The sequence below is a fragment of the Carlito syrichta genome, unplaced genomic scaffold, assembly GCF_000164805.1.
Source record: "Carlito syrichta isolate Samal-C Ts95f unplaced genomic scaffold, Tarsius_syrichta-2.0.1 Scaffold305653, whole genome shotgun sequence".
NCBI lineage: Eukaryota > Metazoa > Chordata > Mammalia > Primates > Tarsiidae > Carlito > Carlito syrichta.
Genome location: NW_007249749.1, coordinates 840,120 through 859,587, shown reverse-complemented (window position 1 = coordinate 859,587; position 19,468 = coordinate 840,120). Strand labels below are relative to the sequence as shown.

Here is a 19,468-nt window from a genome sequence, read left to right as displayed (position 1 = left end):
GACTGCTCATACACAGCTAATTTTTTTTTTTTTAATTTTGTAGAGACGAGGTCTTCCTATGCTGCCCAGGCTGGTCTCGAGCTCCTAGGCTTGAGTTATTCTCCTACCCTGGCTTCCCAGAGTGCTGGGATTACAGGCATGAGCCACTGCGCCTAGCCTGTATCCTGACTTTTAAATGCCTTGACTTAAAATATGGATTACTAACTGCCAAAGGCCAACTCGCTTATAGAACAGGATCCTTGAACAGAAAGAATCACCTCATTCTCTATTGTCTACCCTACTCCTGCCCTGGCTACTGTCCACAATCAATGATTTTTCAATCAGTTCTGAAGTTCCTGCTGCACCGAGTGATTCTTTCATCATATAGACAGTTGGGATGGCTGGTGAAAGGAACAGAGTAGAGCTGAAAATATACTGAAGTTCCTTGCTTCTGAGAGATGAGAAGCCTCGACAACATTGGTTGGCAAAGAAAGAGGGAGCGAAGACACAGTTATGGAAGCTGACACTTGATGGGCAAACCACCTGGAAGACCTTCCTTGGGAGGGAAAGACGGACTTCTGGACAGTTCAGTCTTCTACTTACGACCTGTTAGGCTTTCAGCTGCAAGAGAACAGCTAAATACAGGGACAATGGAATATTCAAGTGCTTTTTGAGAGCGTTCTTCACCACTTTTTGCGGTCTGACTCAGAAGATGAGAAGGAGGCGATCTCAACATCTTGATAATACGCCAGCGGCACTGTGTAGGACCAACTGCAGGAACGGAAAAGGCAATATTTATTCCGAGGGCCCTGACAACATCATCGGTAAGTCATTCATTCACTCCCAAGTAGTTTGTGTTTTACAGCATCCGGTGAGAGGCTCCATGAGCTGTCCTAGGTTATTTTTTCCCTTCCCACCCTCATTCAACATATCTGAGCACTGCTTGGAAAAAATCAGATGGCCGACAAAACCAAATCTGTGACATGCTACTACATTTGTTTCAGTTTAACAAATCCAGCATTTATTTTCCTATCACAAACATGAACTCTTTCAAGTCCTTCCGCTTCATCATCGACCACTCAAGATGTGAGGTCTTTACATAACACCAGAGTTAATCAAGCATCTACTATGTGTCCCATCCACCCACCCATCCATCCATACTGTAAGTATTCCTTGAGCACTTGGCAGGTGCCAGACCCTGTGGTGAAAATGCAGAGGTGAACATTTACAAGCCTTGCCCTTCAGGAACTCATAGGCACGCCGATGATGCTTTCATTACTGTCTCCTGTGTATGTCTTCAATGAACACAGTTCACTTGATGCTGTTGCTACACCAGGGCCAGAAATCAGGGGATATGATTTTGCTCTGGACAGTGCCCCAAGGTTCATGAACTTACCTAGCCCCTTTTTCTATGCTTGACACCCACCCTGTCCTCTGAAACCAGATACACAGTCACTCAAGAGAAAAACAAACTGCAGTGGGAGAAAATTCCAGGATGGAGCTCAGATAAAACACAGAAAAACATCAAATATTCACTTTGCAATTTTAAAATTGAAACAGCCACTGCCCAGTATGGTGTATTTTATTATCTCTCCTCTTTTCTAGGCTACTGACCCCTCCTTCAGAACTAGGACTTTGGGGTTGCAGTTCAGCCGGTTAATTCACCCATTCTACACTTCAGTCCAATCATCTTTCTGGTCTCTAGAGACCAGCCATGAAGTCCTTTCTTTTGAGATCACCCTAGGTGTAGAGTCCTTTGCAGGATCCATTGAGCTGTGTCCTTTGAAATACTGTCATGGTTTCTTTTTGAAGGGTGGAGGGTGCAACTAAATTGGAAAGAAACTCACACTGGGGAGAGGATACCAAGAGGGCACCCGAGGCTTCCCTTTACGTGCGTCCAGCCAATCCTACGACTAACATTACTAGGGTTTGTTTATGGCATTTCATAAATAGGCCAGACAGCTCCTGTGGCCAATTCTTTTTTGAAAAAGTTTCCATCCCCCTGGACAAGGCCAGAGCTTCCCGGTTTGACTGCTGCAGCTCACCTAGGCTAGGTTACAGGTATGCAAATACATTACAGGTGAGTGGAGATAGGGATCCTCTCAGCCCCAGAGGCTGCCAGCCAGGGTCTGAGGCTGCTGGGGCAGCCACCTGTGAAAGGTAGGGCAGCTCCGCCCCATCTTTCTTTCTTTCTTTCTTTCTTTTTTAGTAGATATTACCTAAAGGGAAATGCCCCACCTTTTATCAGCTGAGCTGAAGGCAGCCCCCACCACTACTGCCCAGGGCCAGAGATTCTAGTCTGCCATCAGTCCTCTGGCGGCTGGCCATTGGTGCCTAGGCCAGCTCCAGTCCAGGAGTTTCACCCTTATCCTCAAGACCCTCTCCCTCACCCCTTCACTCCTTCTTGGCCTGCACCAAATGTGAGCATCTCTGGCTTCTCTTCTGCCCTGCATTTATGACCTTCACTATGGGCACCACTAGCCCTGGGTTTGTCCAGTATCTTCATCTTGGTCCCTTTAAATCCCACAGGTCTGATAGAAATAAATGTCTATCAGTTATGCAATTTTAAATTTCCTAGTAGTCATTTCTAAAGGTTTTTTTAAAAAGTAAAATTAGTTCTTTGCATCCAAATTTACTTATTTTCAATAGTTTCGTTGAGCTATAATTTACATACTGTACTATTCACCCATTTGAAGTATACAATTTAGTCTTTAGTGTATTCACAGAGTTGTACAACCAACTTCATAATCAATTTTAGAACATTTGCATCACCCCATAAAGAAACCCCATGCCATTAGCACTCACTTTCCATTTCTCCAAAATCCCTCAGCCCTGGGCAAACACTAATCTACCTTCTGTCTCTATGGATTTGCCTATTGGCCATTTCCTGTGAATGGAATACTGCAATGTGTGGCCTTTTGTGTCTGGCTTCTTGCACTTGGAATAATGTTTTTAAAGTTCACCTATGTTATAGCATTAATTTTAATCATATATTTTATTTAGCCCAATGTATCCAAAAGATTATTTCAACATGTGGTCAAAATTTTAAAAAATTATTAACATATATTTTGCAGCCGGGTTCGGTGGCTCAGCCTGTAATCCTAGCACTTTGGGAGGCCAAGGCGAGTGGATTGCCTGAACCCCATGTTCGAGACTAGCCCAGGCAACCTGGTGAGACCTCATTTCTACAATAAATAAAAAAAATTAGCCGAGCATGGTAGCGCACACCTGTAGTTCCGGCTACTTGGAAGGCTGAGGCAGAGGGATCGCAGGAGTCCAGCAGGTCGACACTGGGGTGGCCGTGAGCGTGCCACTGCACTCCAGCCTGAGACTCCAACTCAAATAATAATAATAACATATTTTTCATACCACATTTTTGAATTTTGATATGTATTTTATATTTGCAGCACATTCCAAATGCTCAATAACCAGATGTAGATAGTGGCGTCTGCATTGGCCAGCATGGTCTGAGCGGAGTCTCTCTGTTAACCCCTTAAAGACAACAAGAACAAGAACAACTCTCCATTCACCACCAGCCCCTGGGCACCCTCTCTGCCTCATCAGCACCTATACCAAGGTTCCCAGGTGGCTTAAGGGTTTTAAGGCAGTCACTATGCTGTGCTGCTAAATTCTTCCTTCTCACCTACTTCTGCTTTGGCCATTGCAACTGAGATTAAAGCCAGCAAGCAGGTACCTGGAGCCCACCCTACCTGCTTGCTTTGGTTGAATGATGCATCTTGCCAAAGTGAAGTGTTTTGCTTCCCTTTGTGAGACCACTCTAGAAAAACTTAACAAAAGAAGCTTTTCTCTTACTTTTAAAAAAATAAGTCTCTCATTTCTTAATTTTCTCCCTGGTCCATTTTCCACCCATTGTTTTGCTAATAATAGCTCTAAGCACACAAATAAAGCTCACTGGTAGTGGTAGATTTGTGAAATTGCTACAAGCTTCCTCACAGCTTTATCCTGCTCCTGTCAGCCATTTCCCCAAGAAAATGGACGTTTAATCAGTGCAAGTCTGCGTCTTATTAGTCTGGCTCATCAGCCGTCACCTCCACTCAGGCTCCAGAGAGACGACAGAAACCTGCAGTGCTGCCTTGCCTGCCCGGGATGCAAGGATTTCAATACGAAATGGCACCTTTATGAACTAAGCACAGTATTTATCTCAGGGCGGCTTTGTATATATGGAAATATGCATGTTATTTTTAAACATTTGTAGCTCTTAAGATTGGCACATGGAAATGTTTGTGAAATTACTCTTTTGAGGGAAAGCTTTAAAAACTGGGGATTATTCAGGCCACAAAATGGAAGACTTGAGAGTAAGTTTAATAGAGATATAAGAACAGTACTATCAGCGACTTTCCTGTTTCTCTTTGGAGCAGGAAGGGGAGAACACAATAAAGTTACTGGAGAAGGACTGGGGTTGACTTTAGGAAGAACTTTCTGTTAATAACATTGACGTGCTGGAGGATCTCACAGAAGGAGCTTTAGGGTTTCATTCTACCAACGTTTACTGAGCACCTTCTGGAGATTTCCTGGTTTGTGTCTAATTCTGTCCCACAGCTAAATCAGGAAGATTTCACCCAAATGCTTTTCTAGAGAGTCTGGTTTTCCTAACTTGAAGTATTGCTATCTCTTTTTTCAAACTTAACTTTTCTTTTTATTCTCAGCCACCTGTGAAGGTTCACTGGGCTCACAGCACTGAAGCCTGCCCCTGCCACCCCCCCCAAAAATCTTTTAAAATTAAGACATATGCTAATAGACAGGCCTAGTGACCCGTACTCCCAGTTACTCAAGAGGCTGAGGCAGGAGGATCACTTGAGGCTAGAAGTTTGAGGCCAGCCTGGGCGAGATAAGAAGACTCCCAACTCTAAAAAATTTTTTTTTTACTTTTTAAAATTAGCTGGGTGTGATGGTGCACGCCTGTAGTCCCAGTTACTAGGGAGGCTGAGGTGGGAGGATCACCTGGACACAGGAGTTTGAGGCTGCAGTGAGCCAAAAATCATACCACTATACTCCAGCATGAGCAACAGAACAAGAGAGTTCTTCAGCCTTTTGATCAAATAGCTATTCATTAGGCAATGGAATTCTGGAAAAAGCAGCAGCAATGGCATTCACCCCAGAGGTCTGGAGACTTCCCGTGAGCTTATTTGTGTGACCTATCTCCTTGTATTCAACTACAACTTCCTTTTCTACAGAAAATAGTAGCACTGTTAACCTGTAGTAGTCCCTATATTAGACCTCACCCAGTAACCACCTGGCTGTCTATGCAGAACAGTTAAAACACCCAGAGCCCCAGGGATTGTTATAAAATTGTACTGTATTCAGTGACACCCTATTCAATGAGTTGTAGAGAACCAAGTTTTCATGTGAACACCTGGCTATGAATCACTTACCCATTGACCTCCATTTGGAGTAGTTTTCCCCCTGTAATTAATTTTTTCCTCTGCTACACACACTCATGAGATGGATGTAGCTCACTTTTCTTAGGGATGCATGTCTAATTCCACATAACTCTGGAATTTCCTCAGTTATTTGCATGGCAAATCTTGTGTCATCCAGGCAACTCTGCCATTGTTGTTATTTTAAGACAGTTTAAAATACCTTAATAATCCACTTTTTTTTCTTTTCCTCTTGTTTATTTCCAAATGGAAGAAATTCTTATGAGATCATAGGCCTATGGGGAGCGAGACCGTTTGCTTTCGCTCCTGCTAGTTATTCCATGTTATGCTTGAATAGGTTATTTGCATCTGGTCTCTATTTATTAACAACAACGGACTATGTTTGCTTAGCTAGATCGAATTATGAAAGGACTTCCATTTTGAATGGTTCACTCTCACCAAAAGAAAAAAACAGGTCTAAGCTGGAGATACCAGTTTCGAGAAACCTGCACTGGAGAAAAAAGGATTCCCTTAAAGTTCATCACAAAGCTGTTCTGGTTTCAATTTCCCCTCTCCTTTTGAAATAAGATCTGGTACCCCCAGCCCTCCACCTAGAGTAAAGTAGCTGGACTTGGCACAAGGAGCAGCGTGGCAGACCACCCAAGAACAGGGGTCTGATGTGGAAAGGAAAAGCTAAATGAAAATCTAAAGATGTTGTCAAAGAAATGACTCAGGTCCCTATTTCTGTCCAGTGAAGATCCCCGTGCTGGAGTGTTCAATTATTCACCAGCTAGAAAGGGCTGGGCTTATTCACTTTCCAGTCCCTACTTCAGTCCTAAGGTCCTCTGAAGCCTTCATGAAAAGCCTTCAAGTTCATGAGATCCATTCCTAGTCTCTAAACCCCTCAGGCTGTCTTCTGTCGACACACCTTTCTCTCTCTTGTTTTTTTACTCACACTCATTTTCTTATCACCATCCTATGTGTTTCTTCCTTTGCATTAGGCTGTGAAGTTCCCGAAGCCAAAGAACAGGTCTTGTTCCGCTGGAGTGTGCACAGCACCGCCATGCTACCCTCCTCACCCCCTCGCCGGGACAGGGGAGTTACTCAACCCACACCGTTGTGCTTTCATCATTTACATGTTTTATTATCACTCTGGATCAAAGTTCTCTCTTTTAGATTGCAAGATTCAGGAGGGCAGGACCTCAATTAGTGAAGAGTGCAAGTGACTCCCTGCCAGAGTTGATGTCACTGGTGGTAGACGCTGGTGTATCTGACTTGAGTGTGTATGACTTGAGGGGTTTTAGAAACATCCTTCCACCCTCGACTTCTAAAATTCCACCAAGTGATACCTTTTTCTTACAGTTTTGATCTTCGTGAAAATACAAATTCCGGCCAGGTGCGGTGGCTCAGCCTGTAATCCCAGCACTTTGGGAGGCCGAGGTGAGCGGATTGCCTGAGCCCACGGGTTTGAGAATAGCCTGGGCAACTTGGCCAGACCTCATCTCTACAATAAAAATTAAAATAATAATAATAATAATAATTAGCCGGGCATGTTAACGCACGCCTGTTGTTCCAGCTTCTTGGAAGGCTGAGGCGGAAGGATCGCCTGAGCCACGTAGGTCGATACTGGGGTAGCTGTGAGCGTGCCACTGCACTCCAGCCTGGGTGATAGAGTGAGATTCCAACTAAAAAAAAAAAAAAAAAAAAAAATACAAATTCTTCTGGGAGGAGTAACATGATAAGTTATCTATGACTTAGCAGATAAAGAAGAGAGCATGGGAAAAGAAGGAGATACAACCAGAAAGGTGGCAGAGGAAGTTTGGATGTCAGCCGGCCCCAGTCACACCACAATCTTTTCAATCATGTGAGATGGTGTTGATATGAAGAATCACTCTCTCCAGCCAAAGGCCCAGCAGACTTCTTGTGTGTTGACTAGAATATAAATGAGTGGGTGATATTTAGGAAATACTGTGTGTCAGACAGTGCTCTGAACACTTAGGAATTGGCAGTTAGGGACTCTACAGCTCCCTATTATTATCCTAGTTTTACAGATGAGGAAACTGAGCCACCGAAGGCCCCAAAATCACACTGACAGAAGGCAGCAGCCCCAGGAAAAGAGTAAGAATTATTGACCCTTTTACATAATTAGGCTTACCTTCCCTTACTCCTTTCCCACATTCACCCCATGATTTTCATCCTTCTCCCACCCTTGTCAAGACTCACCCTACATAATCCTCATGAATCCTAAATGTGGGAAACAAACTGGCATCGAAGAAGGCAGAAACAGAGTTCCAGGCACACACGAGCCCTTCTGCAAAGAGCTTTCAAGAAATAGCAACCAGTATGCTGTCATTAACAACACTTGAAAAAATGTAAATTATGATCCAATACTTTAAAAGTACCCAGGGATTCCTCTAAATTGCAATATGGCCATTGGTGTTCCCCCCCGCCCCTCCCCACACTATTGACTAAACAGAGATTATAACCATGGCAACCTTTACATCACTTGACACACGGGTATTCAGCATAGCCTTGCTGGCAGGGAGGGGTGCTGCCTGTGTATGTACAGTGTATGCCAGTTATGAGACGTGTGTAAACAGACACACATGTGACACAGCCAACAACTTCTTTTCCTTAGAGGATGGGTTGAGAAACTTCATCCTGTGGATCTGACTAGAGAAGATAAACTCCTTATAATCTTTAGATTTGAAAAAATAGCATTGCCTCCCTAGAATCAAGGTGATTACCCAGTAGTTAGGAGGTGACCAAGCTATGGGGGGAAAGCAGATAAACAGCAGAAAGAGGCAGAGGGCACTATGCCTTATTTTCGGTAGGCGCTCAAAGCATGTTCATAGGACTTCGTCAAAGGCCATGGTGTAACATTGGATGTTTAATTGTTTTGAGAACCCTCATGGCACTGTAGATGGGGCATACATGCCTAGGAGACGACCTGGGCATCATACCCATGCCCACCCCAAACGGGGAGCTCCAGGCAAGTGTGGCAAAGCTGGGAAGCCCCATCCTTTGGCAGAGGCTGGCTGATGTTTGCCAACCAGGCTGCTGTGTCCTTGCTGGAAGTGACTCCTCCCCAGCCAGCACTGGAAGCCAGCAGCAGAGGGCAAACAGCCGACTGTCATTCTGAGCTCCACAGCCTTCCTGGGGAGCTCAAGTACAAGTGGATTTTACAGGTAGTGTGACTTTAAAACCTTTTCATGATCTTCATATAATTCATATAAAATAAATAGCTCTTTAGTGGGGAACGGAGGCTCATGCCTATAATCTCAACTACTCAGAATCACCTGAGGCCAGGAATTCAAGACCAGCCTGGGTAACATAGCGAGACCTCGTCGCTACAAAAGTAAAAATAAAAAATCTAGCCGGATGTGGTGGCTCATTTCTGCAGCCTCAGCTATTCAGGAGGTTGAGGTGGGAGGATCACTTGAGCCCAGTTCAAAGTCACAATGAGCTGTGATCACACCACTCACTGCACCCAGACTGAGTGAAAGAGGCAGACCCTGTCTAAAAAAAAAAGAAAAAGAAAAAAAGAAATAGTATTTTTGAAGCAAACCTCTTAAACCCTTAAAAACTGTCTTTGTAATTTGGTTTGGGGCTTTGGGTTGATTAATCTCTATAATGAAGTATGCAGAGAATTTACAAATGTGTCCTTTCCTTTTATTATTACCACTGAAGGCCACAAGTTATGTTCTTGTACACAGGTCATATAGCTTCAACTTGTTGAGATTTTTGCATGCCGATAACTATCCATAAAGCATTGATAATTATTGTGCCTTACACTTGAACTTGTAAAATGCAAGTAGCGCATTTTTTACCTTAAAGACATTTTTCACTTTTATGAGGACCTTGGCTTGCAGCTGTATTCAGTGCTACAGAAAGTATTGATAGTACCCTAGGTTGGACATCCTTTACTTTCTCTCACCACGGTTAAAAAATTAGAGACACAGTAAAGACTCTACTCAGCCCAAATATATCTACAGTTAACAAAAGCTAGAGGAGTTCTCTTTAATTCTGGAAGGGAAAGGGATTGTTTTAAAGAATGACTGAGCCTACACTTAGTGATAAGCACATGGCATAATGCTTTCAGATATCAACCTTCAATTTTTCCTTCTTAAAGAGCTGGTGGTAAGCCTTAACCAGTAGAGTGAGGGAAATGTATTTTCATATGTACTCTGGAGAAGTTTTGAACATCCTATGAGGTCTTATTATTAGGTCTGTGTTGAAATGTCAGCTTCTTTTTCAGGATGTTTAATTGGAGATTAATTTCTGTTTTAAAGTCCTCATCAACTTATTTCTAAGGAAGACTTTGTGTCCCTCTAATATAGCTAGTGCTGGGTGATAGTACAGCTCTCAGTATCTCTAACCTGGGCACTCTGTGTTGCAACCACATTCCCCTGGTGAGAATAGAGTTCTGTCTCAGCACTGTGGCAAAGGCAGGGCCTTTTAAAAAGCCCTAGATAATGGGAACTATTTCTTCCCACTTGGGGTTTGAATGCAAATGGTTCCTTCATTGGAAGAATTGTGAATACAATCATTCATAAGAACTTGTCTGTTACCCAAGGTATTGCTGTTTGAACACTTCATGTTAAGCATCACCTTGAATACACAGACACCGAAGGCCTTGAAGAAACTGACAGTAGAGACAGTATAGATGAGGTGGGTGGGCCACCCAGGTCACCTGGCTTTGAGCTCTAGGGGCCCCAGACTGTGGCTGCCAGTCTGCGGCAAATTTGTACAGGAAAATAGAATGCATACCACCCTAATGTGGATCTTAAATTAAATCTATCAAACTGTAGGTTCTCATGATACCTGCAGGAGGAAGGCCAGATTAAGGAATAAAGCGCATCAAGATCTGTAAGTGTCTTTGTCCTTTCTGAGGCTCTTAGAGAGCTCACATACCTGTTAATGCAGTAGTATTTTGCCAAATCCTTCAGCTATGAGTGGACAGAATTCTGTTATATCAACTGTCAGTCAACAGATCTCCCTCTTGATGTTGGTAAGTTGTATCAAAGGCCATGACAATACCAGGGATGACTGTGAAGTGTTCCAACAGCAAGAAGAGGCATCTGTCACGCAAGTTGCTGGCCTATTGGTGAGTAACAGGGCGTAGCAAGAAGTAGTGCTGGCAGGACAGAAGGATGCAGCCAGATGAGAGACAGCTGATCCCTGGCAGCGCTCTGCATTACCTCCAGGGCAGAGCTGAGCCCTAGCTCTTAGAACTTGCGCTCTGCACTTGCAAGCAGAGGCAGGGCACACAGGAGGGGCCCAGGGAGGCTGGGACTATGCGCAGGCAAATGTGAAACTCAAGCCCTGAAAGCTAAGCCCCAAATCCAACTATGCTGTTTCGCAAAGCGCTTGCAGATTGGCTCGAGTCTGATTATCGTATGAGGTTACTTGTTGGCATGTGCTGAGTAATTCCCTGGCATGCCCGTGGCTTGTCAGTGGCATTCCTTCCTGAGTCACCACCGGACCCACAGTCTGGCTCAGCAAGCAGGGTCCAGCGCCGTCCAAGAGCCCATCTTTTTAGCTGAAACCTTAAACCCACCGTCCTCACTTGCTGGTGCCACTGCTTGCTTTTTCGTCTTTAAAGATGAACTGGTAGCCATTTCCAGTGAGTGTTTGCAGGACTTGAGGAAACGTTTTGGGGGTTGCACCTAGCTGTTGAAGTGATGACTGTCTGCCATCAGCTGGATGAGAAGAGTTAAAACCCCTGCCAGGACTTCGGAGGCCCCGGGAGATGGCATCCCTCAGGGGAACAGCATTAGGCCAATTACAGTGCTCAGCATTTTCCCAACACTCGGGGTTCCGAGCTCTTTGCAATCAGTTTGTTTCTTTAGCCGAGTTTCTTAAACACACACCACCCCTTGTGGCGCTATCTGGGCCTCCACCCAAAAGCTAGAGGGTACAAAGAGGAAGAAGAAAAGACTGAGCAGCCGACTCTACCCAAGAGAGAAACCAAGCCAAACGTTTCAGCGTTTCATTATTCTCCAAAAGCCTGTCAATACTACAAAGGCGGAAACTAGGAACAGCCAAAATGTGCAGCCGTAGAAGGTTGGCCACATGCATTATGGAAAAACAAGCCGTCATTAAAATCGTGCTGTAGATTACAGAAGAAACTTTAATGATGTGGAAAAATGTCAAAAATATATTAAGTGCAGAAGGTTAGAAAACATCATAGGCAATGTGATTATATTTTGTGAATATATATATATTTTTTATGTGATACACACTTATAGAAAAAAGACTAAAAGGATATAAATTAAAATGATGCTAATAGCAATATTTCTAGTTGGGGGTGGGTTATACAAGTAAGTGTTTTTTCTTTTTTTCCCCCCAAATTGTCTATAAATAATGCTTTGTTTGCAATTATTATTATATCTTGATCATCAAATAAAACGTGCACAGTAGAAGGTTCAAACAATACAGAAAAGTGTAAAGTCTAAAGCACAATTAATCTTAATTCTCCCTAAGAAACAGTTCCTACATATTCAAATCTACATTTTTAAGAGTATTATGGAATGTTTATGCTTTAGAATTATGTATAGTTTTCAACTTGCCTTTTTTTCACTTAAAGTATCGCAGATCTCTTTTCTAGGTACCTGTGAGTGCTTTTCTTTCTTTTCTTTTTAAAAACCGTCGACTAGATCTCTGGTAGCCACCCGGAATGGGAGGGTGTCCCTCTTTCCTGCTGCAGGTAGGCAGGGGAATGAATGGGTGCTGGAGTCATAGAATACTGGAGCTGGAAGGGACATCAAATGGGGTTTAATTGAACACACTGCTTAAATGATGGGGAAATGAGGGTCGGAGACCAGAATTGAAGTCTTCCAACTCTTGGTCCAGTAGTGTTTTTAACTATTCCACCCTGCCTAGGGTACAAAATAGTCATAAGTGCTTTCCAAGAGCTTTCATCTTGCTAACCTTTTGGTTCAGCCTTAGCATCTCTTAGGTGACCTGGGGGAGGTTATCGTCTCCATTCTACAGATAGTACAAGCAAATACTGGCTGGGTCCTATATAAAGGTTCTACGCTAAACTTTTTGCCTGCAGTATCTTACACGTTGTCACCTGAACTCTCTGAGGTTGGAACTATTAGTGGGTCCATTTTACAGATGAAAAGAATTAAGACTCAGAGACTTTGAGTAATTTGCCAAAAGCCCAATAGCTGAGACACAGTAGAGCCGAGACTTGAATCTAGGTCGAGCCCGAGTCCTTACTTTTTTTATTTTTATTTTTTGAGTTGGAGTCTCACTCCATCACCCAGGCTGGAGGGCAGTGGCACGCCTCACCACCGCAGCCTCAACCTGCTGGGCTCTGGCGATACTCCCACCTCAGCCTTCCAAGTACCAGAACTACAGGCACGCACCACCACACCCAGTTCAGAGTCCTTACTTTTAAACATGACACTCTATTTCTTGTAGGCTTCGTGCATAAGCTTTTCACATGAACCAAAATTTAATGACTCCTTTCCTTTTCCCTTTGTTGCTATCCAGTCTTTCTCAAACAAAGTAGAAAATGCAATTTGGTGTCAGGCAGGGTTCAGGGGCCTCACTCGGTGTTCGGGACTCTGTGCCAAGCTCTGGGGTAAAAACAAAACAAAACACCCAGTCCAACCACAGCTATTCTCACAGCTGGCAAAGGAGTCACCTGGCACTATTCCTCTCGGGATTCAGCGTGTCCCGTACAAGGTGGTAAACTGCTTGCTCCCCAGGTATTTTGTTTCTTATGTAATCATGTACTCCTTTCAACTCGGCCAACATGTTAGCACTTGTACGTAAAGCCGATCTTTTTTCCAATCAGACACACAATACACACTGAGTCATGTGTAAAGTGCCCATACAATGTTTTTATTGTGAGTAGAGCCCTGAGGGCCTCGTCTCACGTGTGTGTCACCCTCCTGGAGAAAGGGCCTGCCTGGTGCTGCAGCATATGGCCCTCTGCATGCCACCACAGGAGGGCTGGGTTCGTGTGAGCTATCACCTCACGCACCCAACGCTGGCCTTCCATAAGCTGGTGGTCTGGAGCTCACCCGGACATGTGTACTACAGCCTTTTTACAATTTGTTCACCTTCTCCTTCATCACGCTTTCAGTACCTCCTCCTCTCACCCCCAGGCTTCTGTTAAATCTCTGCCTCATCCATGTTCTGATTTGTTTCCTCTCCTTGTGTCCAGAAAGCCACACTGTCTCCATCATTGCCCCATAAAGCACAAACCAGTCCCCTTTTCCTTTCTTCCAATCTCCCCAAAGCCTCTCCTCTGCTCCCTGCTCTGTCATACACGTGTCATTTCACCTCCTTTCTCTGCTCTCCAGCTGTTCTCTGTCACTGTCATGTCTTTTTCTCAACTCATGGGTTGGAGGCATCACTCTGAATGTGTCGAAATGATTCAACACATTGGCTCAGGGGCCCGCTGTTTGGGTAAACTCAGCACTGCTATTTACTAACTAGGAAACTTTGAGAAAGTTACTTCACCTCTCTGAATCTCATGTCCTCCACAAGTTAAGTGGCGATAATGAAAATCTCTGCTTCTTAGAACTGTTGTGAGCCTTCTATTCGGCTCTGTGACCTTGGAGTTTGGGTTCCAGACCTAAATGTGTCTTACTAGGTGGGTGATCTTGACCAAACTATCAACCTTCTCTCTGCTTCTCTCTCACTTCTAAAATGAGAGCAATAATAATAGTGAAAGCAAATATCTTCATATAAAGCCACTGGAAGGACAGGAACAGTGATTCATGCCTGTAATCCCAGCCCTTTGGGAAACTGAGGCCTGAGGATCACCTGAGGTCAGGAGTCTAAGACCAGGTCGGGCAACATAGCAAGACCCTGTCTCTACAAAAATAAATAAATAAATATTTAAAAAATAAGTAGCTATATGCAGTGGCATGCCTGTAGTTCTAGCTGCGGGGGAGGCTGAGGTGGGAGGAACGCTTGAGCCCAGGAGTTTGAGGCCGCAGTAAACTATGATCATGCCACTGCACTCCAACCTGGGTGACAGAGCAAGACTCTGTCTCTAAAAATAAAAAATAAAGCCACTGAAATATTTTATTTCAGAGGAAGAAAATATGAATACAACCAAGAAAAGCTTTCAATTAAAAAAACATAATTTAAATCCCTTATAGTACAATGACCTAAAGGGCAGGAAAACTCAACAGCAGCAATAAAATTTTCACTATTAGTATATTGGGAAGATTTGGGAAGATTTAATTAAGTGAATAAACATAAAAGCTCCTGGAGTCATGCCTGACACATGAGCGCCTTCCCCAAAAGTTGTCCATCGTGACATTTGTCCGTGATGTAAGAGACCTGGAAGGGTGCTTGCCTGGAGGCACTCGAGGTGGTGGTGACCTGTGCTGGACATCTGTGTTCCTCTTGCTGTCGGCACTGTGGCTCCCACCTCCAGGAGGCCTGGTCTTGACCATCCTCCAGAGGGTGTTTTCATCAATACTGTTCTCTAAGCTGCACCAAGTGAAAACCTGGCTGTGGGGAGCCAAGCCTTGGAACAAGCAAATCAGGAACTGGAAAAAGATAACCAGGCAGGTTTTCCATTCTAGTTTACCGTGCTTTTGTCTCAATTTTGTAGGAAGAACAATGATGTCTTCCTCAATAGTTCGGCAAAACAACATTTGCAAATTACATGATATTGAATTTCTTTCCTTGAAGAAAATAATGTATACAGAGTGTTTCAGAAAAGAGGACTTGGGGCTCTATAAATTGTAGTTCTTGTTTGTTTTTTCCTGTAAGACTTCTCTAGCCACATTACAGAAACACAGAAGAGGGAAAAAAGAATCCATTCCTTAAGTGCACCACCTGTGGTCACCTGTGGTCATTTTTGTACTCCCTTTTTTTTTTTTTTTTTTTTTTTGAGTAGGGCGTCTCACTCTGTCACCCAGGCTCGAGTGCAGTGGCACAATTATGACTTACCACAGCCTCAACTTCCTGGGCTCAGGCAGTCCTTCCACCTCAGCCTCTGAGTAACTGGCACTACAGGTACATGCTACTACACCCAGCTAATGTTTTTATTTTTTGTAGAGACGAGGTCTCACTATGTTGCCCAGGCTGGTCTTGAACTCCTGGTCTCAAGCAATCCTCTCACCTTGGCCTCCTAAAGTACTGGGATTACAGGCGTGAGCCACCATGCTCGGCCTTTCATGTTTTAATGTAGTATGAGAACTCATATTTTAAAGAATTCTACTGAGAATAAATTCAGAAAGTGAAGATACCTCCTTAAATCATTAGGCCCTTAAAGACTGCAAGGAAAGGATGTGCTTGGATTCTCTTAGATAATTCGAGGAATCCCTGAGAATCATCTCTTCGAGTGACCTGCAGGTCAGACATCCTCAGCGTCCCGTAGGAGATTTTCTTAGCTCAAGTGTCCCCAGAGTTTCTATTTTCCAGGAGAGAAAGTGCTGGGATTCATTCTTCACTGGTCAACCCAAAGGACAGAATAGAGTACCAGATCTCCTCAAAGGTGCTTGAGTTCACTTTGTTCCAGAGGTGAGCTATGACTGTGGGTGTGAATAATAAAATATGAAAGTTAAGGTTCATAGATCTCTTTTGCTATAAAAATAACAGCCCCCTTGGTCGACCTTCTGCGGGAATCCAGCTTGCCATGGAGTTGGCTCATGTAAAGTGTGGTATCCTGTGATGTCTCCCCTGATTGGGGACCCTTATATCCTGTGCATTCACTGCCCCCTTCCTATCTGCACTAAAATGTCTTCACTGAAAGATTTTACTTTTTTTTTTTTTTTGAGTTGGAGTCTCACTCTGTCACCCAGACTGGAGTGCAGTGGCCCCTCCCGGCCACCGCAGCCTCGACCTGCTGGGCTCCGGCGATCCTTCCGCCTCAGCCTTCCGAGTAGCCAGAATTACAGGCATGCACTACCACACCCAGCTGATGTTTTGATTTATTGTAGAGATGAGGTCTCGCTGCCCAGGCGGGTCTCGTACCCGTGGGCTCAGGCAATCCACTCACCTCAGCCTCCCAAAGGCGCGGGATTACAGGCTGAGCCACCGAGCCCGGCGAGATCGTCATCTTTTAATAACCAGTCGCATTTTTTTTCTTTTCTTTTAGAGTTGTGTGGCACATGTGAGGATTTCCTACAAAAGTAAATTGCATGAAGATGAGGGTTGGGCTTCTAGCTAGCCCTCTCTCCCCCTGATAGGGGACTTGTATGGTTGTGTGCCCTTATTTCTCCTCCCTTTCTGCCTCTTTTAGCAATGTCCAGTGTCTGTTGTTCCCACCTTTGAACTCCTGTATCCAGTGATCAGGGACAGCTTACATAGTATTCAGTTTTTTTTGTTTCTGTGCTAGTTCACTTAGAATGATGGTATCCAGCTGTATCCATGTTGCTGCAAAAGACATGATTTTGCTCTTCTTTATGACTGCATAGTATTTCATCAAGTATATGTACCACATTTTTTTATCCAGTCCACTCTTGATGGGCTGGTTCCATGTTTTTGCTATTGTGAATAGTGCTGCAATGAACATATGTGCACAGGTGTCTTTCTGGTAAAGCGATTTATGTCCCTCTGTGTATATTCCCAGAAGTGGGATTGCTGCATCATACGGTAGCTCAGTTTTTAGTTCTTTGAGAAAACGCCACACTGCTTTCCGCAAAGGTTAAATTAGCTTACATTCCCACCAACCGTGTAAAAGTGTTCCCTCTTCTCTGCAGTCTTGCCAACATCTGTTGTTTTTTGACTTTTTAATAATAGCTGTCCTGACCAGTGTGATGGTATCTCATTGTAGTTTTGATTTGCATTTCTCTGATGATTAGTGAGGCTGAGCATTTTTTCATGTTTGTTGGCTGCTTGAATGTCTTGCTTTGAGAAGTGTCTGTTCGTGTCCTTTGCCCACTTTTTAATGGGATTGTTTGTTTTTTTCCTTTCAAATTGTTTTGAGTTCCTGGTAGGTCCTGGATGTTAGACCTTTTTTAGATGCATAAGTCACAAATATTTGCTCCCAATCCATGGGATTTTTTTTTTTTTAATGTTCCAGTCACTTTTTTCATGGCACCTTATCATTTGCAAGGAGTTTTTTTAAAACAGTCATTCCATATTTATTTGTTTATTTATTTATTCTTTCAGCAAGGACCGCATCACGACTTTTGTGGGTCCTCAGCATTTTTGCCTTTTTAGACACTTTTTAGATAATTTCATAGATTTTTGTGGGGCTTAAATTTTTTATTTTTTTATGACGTGAGAAAAAATTAAAACATTTTCTTCGACTCTAACAGTTCATCTTTTTCTTCTGAGTTTTAGAGAAATTAAAGCGTTTTCTGGGGCCACCAAAAAGTAGAGCCCTGGGCACTGCGCCTACCATACCTCCTGGGTGGGGGGGTGAGTTGGGCAGCCCTGTTCACCTCCCTGTGCCAGACATAGGCTAGCGGTTAGAGACACAAAGATGAATATTCATAGCCCCAGCCCTACGGACCTCAGCAGACCCAGAGAAAAAGTCCTGCAAGCAAGCTGTTTTGGTGGTCTGCAATCAGGACTATGACTGAGGTCTGTCACATTTCCTGCAAGGGGTTAGGGGGAGAAAGGCTTTGCGAGGGGAGCACTGCTTGAAGAGCTCTTGAAGCCAACATTTTTCAGCAATCTTGTGTTTGAGATCCACTTCCCAATTTTAGAATTTCTTGAGGAATTGAGAATTGAACACTCGGCCTAAGAAGCAAGTTTCAGAGAATTGAAGAAACTTGCCATTAATCTCAGGGTATGGAAATATATGTGATTTTATCTTAATCACTGGGTGAGAGTTGTTTTTACTATATCTGCGGGTACATACTGTGACCTCCATGTCTGCTGAGGGTGTCAAGCTGAGCAGACCCTGTGGCATGGGGTGGAGGGCACAGGACTGGCTGGGTGGGAGGGATGGGGGATTCAGGGCACTGATCTCCTTCAAGACCACGTGTTCAATAGGCACGAAAAGCTTTTCCTCCTGATTTTATAAAAGACGAAGGCCAGGGCTGGATGTAGCTCATCTCACAGCTGAAGAACAACCCCATGAACAAGGTGATGACAACGTTTAGCCTTCTTCATGGGAAAAAATATATACTTTAGACATTGATCAAAATCTGGCAACACGGTTGTTTGCAAGGAGTTCAAGAACACCAGCCAGCCAAACTACAGTGGTTGATGTCCACTACTCTCAGAATAATAACATTTAGAATGTCCCAGGGACCATTCTAAAAGCTTTATATGTGTTTTTAATCTTCATCACAGTCCGACTATCTGAAAAATTATTATTATCCCACTTTTAACAACAAGATAACTGAGATCTGGAAACTTTGGAGAATCCGCCTGAATACGTGGCAGAGCTGAGATTCAAACCCGGGCACTCTACATCGAAGGTCTGGGCCTCAGTGGCTTGACTTCACTTCCCGTGTGGATGCTTCTTATGTACCCTCTGCTGTCTCACATCGCCTCTGACCAGCGTCACATAGGAACAGTGACAACACCTCCTCGTAGGCTTCTCACCAGGCACTGCAGGGTGGAACGGGAGCCCACTCTTCGCCTACATGAACACCCAGAAATGCTTCGAGGAGTTAACGTCCTGGAACAAATGGATCAATCGCAAGACAGATTTCACTCTGCTTCTCAGACAGTCCCACCACGTCCAGCAACCTACCACTAACAGCCCTGGCAAGATTGCCTGATAACATCCAGGACATCCCCATTAACTTTGGATTTCAGGCGACAAACTTTTTTTAATGTAAGTGTGTCCCAAATACTATGTGGTACGTACAAAGGGTAAAGCATTCTTTGTCATTGACTGGGCATGGTGGCTGACACCTGTAATCCTAGCACTTTGGGAGACTGAAAGGGAGGATTGCTTGAGCCCAGGAATCTGAGACCAGCCTGGGTAAGAGAGTGTGATCCCATCTCTATTTAAAAAAAAAAAGGTAAATTAGATGTGGTGGTGGTGTGCCAGTTGTCCCAACTACTTGTGAGGCAGGAGGATCACTTGAGCCCAGGAGGTCAAAGTTGCAGTGAGCTATGCTTGCACCAGTGTATTCCAGCCTGGGTGACAGAGCAAGACCCTGTTTCTTTTTCTTTCTTTCTTTTTTTTTTGAGTTGGAGTCTCACTCTGTCGCCCAGACTGG

General features: G+C 44.0%; 1 pseudogene; it reads left to right on the top strand.

Annotated features, from left to right (window-relative positions):
• Positions 1 to 691: 691 nt before the first annotated feature.
• LOC103264421 overlaps positions 692 to 19,468 on the top strand; it is a 114,213-nt pseudogene continuing 95,436 nt past the window's right edge.